Source organism: Morone saxatilis, unplaced genomic scaffold (assembly GCF_004916995.1).
Source record: "Morone saxatilis isolate NCDOM2014 unplaced genomic scaffold, NCSU_SB_2.0 Contig0, whole genome shotgun sequence".
In the NCBI taxonomy this organism is placed as follows: Eukaryota; Metazoa; Chordata; class Actinopteri; family Moronidae; genus Morone; species Morone saxatilis.
This window is the reverse complement of record NW_023339650.1, coordinates 15,887,770-15,895,765: the sequence shown is the minus strand read 5'-3', so window position 1 is coordinate 15,895,765 and position 7,996 is coordinate 15,887,770.

The window sequence follows — 7,996 nt, the reverse complement described above, 5'->3', positions numbered from 1 at the left end:
CTATGAATATATTTTTCTATTTCTGCCAATAGATCCTCCTAAATGTTACACCCTGAACCTTTAAATTGCTCTTGTAACTAAATGCCATTCATATTCAGTTTCACGGAGATCTAAATAACATTACTGAAGCCAAATCCCCTGTCACTGTAACTTTAAGCTATGGCGCATAGCTGTACTGACAATTATTATTTGATGCAGCTGGAACACTATTTCAGAATAAACGCATATAAATGCATTTTCCCTCAACTACAGCCATTCTGGTAATTGTGGTCACTCCAATTACCACAAGTTGAAAGTTTGTCATTCTTGAGTCATTTTTGATTTGACGACCAAATAACCTTTTGGATAAAATACCCAAAGAGCCTTCATTACATGCTTCTCCTAAACACGCTAACCTCCTAGGGCTAATTACAAACCTGAACAATGCTAATAGATTCAATAATTAGAATGCTCTCAAAGGGGCAAGCTAGCATTGTTGGGAGTAAATGTCTCCAAATTGGCCGCACCATGCCTTCTCTCACAGCTCTATGACAGGGTGGAATTTGTTATTTCGGAAGTTGAGATTAGTTCTCCCTGTGAACTCCACCGCTCCCATTCTGATTCCATATCAAACAGAGAAATGTCAGGACCTGCACTGTGACATTTAAAACCCCCATTGTAGACCTTGTCTAATTGAGCCTCCCTCATTATAATGATGGAGTGTGGACCGACCACTGCAAAAGAACATCAGAGATGAAAGCTATGGTTTTGTGCCAGCAAGAATTATTTACATTCCCGCAGTCTTCTCTCTCTGAACGCAGCAGTGAATCCGGCTATCTCTCAGTCTCCAGTGACATTTCAGGGGCTGTCAAATAATGGGCACAGAGTAATGGTCAGCATATTTGCAACAAGATAAAGGTGAGTCTGGTTAAATCAGCATTCACCGGGATGTCATGTTGTATAAATAATGTAAGCTGTAATGGTGATATACTGCTTGCTTATATCCTGTATTATTCACTATCAGTGTAGACATCATTCTCTTGACAGGAGGCACAAAGAGAAGATAATGTGGCTCTGACATTAAACCACTGATTTTACACAGCCATACATTGTTGTTTTTCAAAATTTCCCCACTATTCTGCTCTTCTGATTAATGTTTTTGAATATTTCTTTGAAAAACAAGTTATTTCGTAATCAGAGCCTGCCCCAATGTCAATATGAAGTTCACAAGTTCAGGCTCACGAGAGATGAAGTACTGAACTGTTCAGCCTTCGTCATGTTAGAGGCAGATGTGCCCTTCACGGCTTACATTCATATTGTTGCATCGTCTCTCTGTAATTGGAAGAAGAATAAAGCGTCATTGGCATTCTGCTCAGTCCACTGTGGTGAATTTGATGAGAATGTCACATTAAAAATGCATGTTCCTCATACGTTCTTTGGCCTTTGTCTTTAGCCATGGGAAACAGCGGACACTTATGACAAATAAGGACGTAGCTGACGCTGCCTGAGGTGGATCTATTTATTCGACAGGAAACATCAGCGACTTCTCTCAGTGTCTGCCTCCTCCACATGAGACCATGCATTTGTCAACCGCCCGGGCTGATGGAGGGGAAAGGAAATTGGGTCACAATAGAAAAGTTGCACTTAAAAACATTATTCTAAGAAGATATCCAAGCAAAAACAAACATTCTTCACCTGATAAATGATGCTGTGCATAAGGACTTACATAAATCCGGGTCACTTTCTCGGGAAATGCTCAACTAAAGCAAGCTTCATACATCACTGTTTATCTATATTTTTGTAGTAGCTTGTAGTAATCTATGAACCAACAGCTCAGACAGCCGACTGATGGCCAACAGCCAACTGTCGACCAGCTGCAGGCCAATCACTTGTTAGATAGATCCTCCAGGAATCTGCCACAAATGAGCACTAACTCTGCTCTCCTGGGCAGCAAGGGAAATTTTCTGGAACCAGACAGCAATGTTTTGTTCACATAAACATTTAAAGCGGTTCTGTCCATAAAATATAGAGTGAAAGTGGGAAGTAATTAAGAACATTTGAACAAGAGGTGTATTTAAATACAGGTTTGAGGTACTTAGGTATGCAGCTTGTGCAGCTTTATGCCTACACTATTTGCCTGCCAGTTGTATGTAGCTGCTTGTTACTTTACAGATAAATGTATGTACAAAAAATTTATTGTTAGCTCAAATATAAAGCATTGCTAATGATTAAGCCACCCAAAGTATTAAAATTAACACTACAATGACATTAAAATACCACTTGAAAAATACTTCTGAATGTCTGACAGATGTCTGTTAAGTAGTACCACTTTAAATCAAATGATATAGAGTTATGAGCATTTGTACAGCTTGAATGGATGTAAAACTCATCCGTGAGTGAATCATCTGAAAAAGATCAAAAACAGTATTCAGAAATATCTTCTGCCTTGATAAAAAGTCAAAAGTACAAATCTGTGCACATACAAACGTAAGTTGAGAAGTTAACTTTGACTACGAAGTTGCGTTTCTGAGAAAAATGATAATACAAACTGCCACTTAAATTAATTTGGTTTCTGGGTCAATTTTGAAAGGATTCATGGCTCAGTGTTTTGTTCCCAATTCCAACAGCAAGACATTTTGAATGTGCTTCTTCCACCGTAACAGCTGCAGCAAACTGGTAGCCATTATATAAACTGTTTGAAGGATTGTGTAATTTTCCAGGAGACTTGCAAATTTCTGTGTTGAGGTAATACTGAAATATAATAAAAGAAAAAATCAAAATGGGAATTTAGAGTGGGGTGAATTACCACTGGAACCAGCAGGTCCTTTCATTTGGAACTTTATTAATATGAAGGTAACCATAGCAACACTTTTAATGTCATACCCTACCATGCAGTTAATGATGCACTTTCAACCACAATCATAGGTTAAAGTGATAACAACTTGCTAGCTTGTATAACCCTACCATATTCCCTCGGAAAGCATATGTGCAAAAATACACTGCAACTCGGAGTGTGTGGAGTCTTTTTGTATGGCAGATTAGGGCCTGTGTAAAAAGAGATGGGAGGGGGGAAGACTGTCTTGTTATTAGCCATTGGAACAACACTCCTGGAGGATGCCAGGAGAGCAACAGGGGAGATGTAATGCCATGCAGTGTCGATTGTTTGTTGTTTTGAATGACATAACACTTTGGAAGTTTGCCATCTGATGCAAAACCTAAACTGTCTACATAAGGAGAAGAGTGACAGAAAACCTGTTACCCCCAGGCCAAGGAAATCATACACCATGCAGGGGCCAGTCTCTCAGATTGGGGACACTACAACACAAGTTGATGTCAAATTTTCCAACATGATGAATGTGGCTTAAAACTTACATGCATAGCACCAGAAAATATTTCATTCCATCATAAAAGTATCTTCTGCAGTCTTTTTACTTACTTAATTAAAATCATATTTCCCTATTCTTGAAATTTGTCTACACCTTGTTAAGCACTCAAGTTGACTAAAAGTGAAGCCACCTACACTAACCACTGTAGTAAGAAAGTCATTCGACTGTTTTTCTATTTAATGTCAGCAAAGTTTCATCCTCTGAGAGTGAGAACTGACAGCATTTCTCAAAGGATTAACTGAAGGAACGAGCGGACTCCTCTCTGTTCTCGGGGGAAATATATTTTTGAGTTGAACGTGCGGTATCCATCATGCTGATGAAATGCATAATTAATTCCCATCATTCCTGTAATCCTTCTCTAGACTTGACCGCAAAGATGAAAATTACAAGCCGGGCCCATGTCAGCAGGCTGGGTGATATCTATTGTAGTTTTCTCAGACAGTCTCACAGTGGCTAAGAAATGCAGATGATAAATCGGCAAGGTTACAAAGTATTTACACAAATAAGTTGAAAACAATCGATCCAGTGCACCACACTGTCATACCCTTAGGGATGTGGTTCCCCTGGAAGAATGCACAATCCCCCTGGCCTGGGTTCATTTGAGACGCAGATTGTGTCTGATTGATCAATGAGAACCACTGCTGAGCCATCAATCTAACAGGAGTGGAATAGGAAAAAGGGAACATTAACATGTATAAGCTGCCGTGTCCCGACAATGTCCTCTACCTTGAGTTGGTGGGAAAGCAGCCACCTCTGGGGACATGAACGAAAGTGGTAAGTCTAAGACCTGCGACAGAAACGTGTTATATAAGGACAACAGGGACGATGTCAACATCTCCTTTGTGATCTCATGTCTGTCACAGCAGAGGCTCCTTATCTCTGTATCTTACCAAAGAATATATCTATCATGAAGCTGCTGCTACTCCTGCACTCCTGCAACTTTTTTACACAAGTTAGAGAGTTAATAATCTCTGAATTGTATAAAACTTGAATATCCCCTTCAAATGCCCTACAGGTAATCATCACTGTAAGCCGCTAATGAAAGCATAAAATAGCTGGCACCTTTTTGGCCCCATCCGTGCTGCAGTATTTAAGACAAACAGGTGATTAATGAGTGATTTGTGCTGGTATTGCTGGTAGACAGATGTTCCACATTGCAGCAATCATTGGGCGGAGCAGTTAAGAACTGTTCGTCAAGGTCTTTTTATAAGAGCGCATTCCTTCTAAGATCCATTACCAGTAAAATGGCTAACATGTTGTGTTGGATTTGACAGTTAGTACACTTTCAAACAATCAGAGCACAGCATGGCAACAAAAAATACACAATAACTACACAGCAGGTAGGCTCCTTGTGGTTTATCTGATATTTGAAGTTTACTCACTATGAACTATAATGATGCAGCTATTGTGCAGAGTTTCCATTTTTCGATACAAGAATATAACGTTTTTGGACATATTTGTGGAAATGGTCTCCAAGCTTCAACTCTCTGTGTGGGTGGTTCTTCATAGTTGACTCACATCTGAGACCCAACGTTGCTAGGAGACATGCCATAAATTTCCGCTGGGGCCATCTAATCTTGACACATTTATTCACTTTTTTAAAGCTAAATGTTATGTACCAACATCTGTCCTTTACAACACACCGGAGGACACACCATGCGGTTAACTCGGAGAGTGGAAGTTAGTTAACTAGGCTACCTACTTTGAACTTGGAAGTTGAAAATGTAAAACGTAGAAACTTTTTTGCGATATTTTGAGGTTCTTTTTGAAATTTCTGCATTTGCACTTACATTTCTTTTCTTTTTTTTATTAACAAACTGAAAATGTGGATAGAAGCTGGTGAATGGAAACCCACCTACAGAATCAGCTAACTGTGTTGACCCCCGATGCTGGTTAACTGTGTGGCCATTGTACCAAAGTGATATTATAAAATATTTTTAGTGACCACCTACATATTACACTAATCAGCTTACCTATATAGATATTATTAGTCGGAATCAAAACTTCAAGTCACCTGGGAGGCATTAATTTAACATTTATCTTTGACAATTACAGTTTTTACCTAAAAAGTACACAAGTCAAAACAAACTCTTGCCTCAACAAAACATAATTTTAATTTCAATTTGACTTGAAGACATTTTTATTATATTTAACTTTATAAGCAAAATACATTACTAAGCCAAACTCAGAAAAACAGGTACAGAAGGGATGGACGGTTGCAAGCTAAACTGCTTATTACAGCCACAAGCAGCTCATCTGAAGTTATTGGAAGTTAAAGTGCCAAAGGGCATCTTGACACAAGATGACAAGTGGCGAGAACAGCATGTCTTGTTAACTTTTGCCACCCTGATTTTTGCACCTAATCTTGGAGGTTGAGTATGTGACATTCCGATTGCTTCTCCAACCATCCTGCCATTTTCTAAAGCCTGAGAAGACAGCATTTCATTACACACTGTACATTCAAAAACAATATTAGCACAAATAATGTGTAAATATGTTGGCACACCGAGAGGTTTATCACTCTGGCTGGTCTATGATAAATAATAGATGAGTTTACAAATTACTACAGATTCTGACATTATTTTTATAAGCTGCAAAATATCTGCTGGGTGAACAAATGTCAGTTCTGGGGATATACAGTATAGGCTTAAATATTGACATTCAGATTGCAGCAGAATCAGTCCAGTCACAGTAATACTCAGCTCGTGGCATTATTCATTCAGTCCTGCAGTCATGCATTGGCACAGTAGCTAATCTCTGCCCCCAAGGCACTTCAGCAGTAATGCACCTGTTAAAAAATCCCCATCCATGTCATTCTGAATTGTAAAAAGATTAGCTAATATTTTATAATAGTTTGGGGGATTTATTGGACACTTGTGTGTTTCTCTCTGGATGGAAGGCTGCACTGTCACTCATTTGGTTCCATCCCAGTATATTTTTTTTCTTTTTTTTGGGTGAAGCCCCCAAAACTGTTGTTAAAATTATAGTTTGTGCTGTTGTTGCTGCACTGTAACTACCAAAAGCAATTTCTATCCAGACATTTATGTAAAAGTGCCCAAGCTTTAATTTAAAAATGGTTGATGACAGAGTACTGAAAACACTCAAAGTGGTGCAGGAAAGTCTTTCAAAAGCCATTATGTGACCTAGTGTCAAAGGGCTACATTTTGCTGTCTCATTTAGTATTTTTTTAAATCTATTTTAGGCATGCACCTATTTTTGGTATGCTTCTTTTTAGTTCAAACAGCAGGATCCACGGACCAGAGTATAATTTCTTCCTGATTTTGCAAATATTTAAACAGGAGCACCTGGTTTTAGACACTTAACTGTTCTGTAGCCATACTGTACATTGTCATGCACAGATGTTGCAGGAGAAAACCAACTGTTGACACTGAATATTTATGAGAATACTTAGTACTAATATGATTCTTCAAGCAGATTATGAAAAGAAAAAATACAAAATTAATCCACATTACATTTTCACTGAAAAGGTATTTTGTCGCATATAAACGTATATGTAATGTATGTCATAGGAGTCATAGTTTTTGCACTTGCGAAATTGTATCATTAGTGAAACACTCTGTTTGAGGCCCTCTTTCCATCACAGACCTGCTTTCCCTCAGGCTTCTGTTGCTTTTACATCCTTAGAGCTGTTATAGTCTGTAAGTATCTAAATAAATCATTTCAAATTGAACTGAATCAAATTGAATCATGGGCAGAATGTCAGATTTTATGATGCACTGCATCTCTTCTGAGAGAATGGAAATTGAATCAAAACGCTGTCATTAAATCTTTACACCTCTAATACCTACAGATCAGCTGTTGCTTCCCTTTTGATGAATGTGGTCAACAGTTTGCTAAAAAATTACAGAACAACAACAGTTTATTTTTTGTCGTTAAATCAATAGTTATTCAAGTTGTGCAATCAGACAAACATCACATCATAGCTAAAAAATGAAAACTAAATGAGAAATTAATACTTTTACTTTTACTTTTTACTAAATTATTTCAGTCCACTTAGAAACAATTGAAAAATAAGCCAAACCTAAATCAAAGTGCAAAATATCAGTTTGGAAACTACACAAGGAGCTATTTTTAAAACCAATTATTTTACGTTTCCATTGAGATATGTTTCTGACAGAATTATAAGCAATTCTAATTATATAAGAAATATCTCCTGCACAGTCCAATAGTTGGTGAATGGAATTTGAATAATCATTTCTGAAACATTTTCCTTGGAAGTCAACTTTGTGCTCTTGGAGTAACTGCACTGAAGTACATATTAACTCCTTTTTTACATGACAATGAGCACATATATTTTTTTTTCCTTTTAACCTCACAAATTGAAAGAAACATTTATCTGTAGACCTATTACAACCACAAGAAGATCTATGGTGCTGTTGGAAGCTATAGTCACTTACAAAAGGAAACCTTGGTACAAGGTAATAAGTGAAGGGCAGAGCAGGCTTTGTTAACTTTTTCACATCACCAAGCATTTAGAATAGGTAAATGTGAAATAAAGTCCAGGTAACTGCGAGGTGAAATGGCCACAGCAGGAGCACTCTAAGGTAGATCTATGAGATACTGTTTTGTAAAAGACTTTTTCGGGGTTGTTACGACCCGGCTCGTGAGGG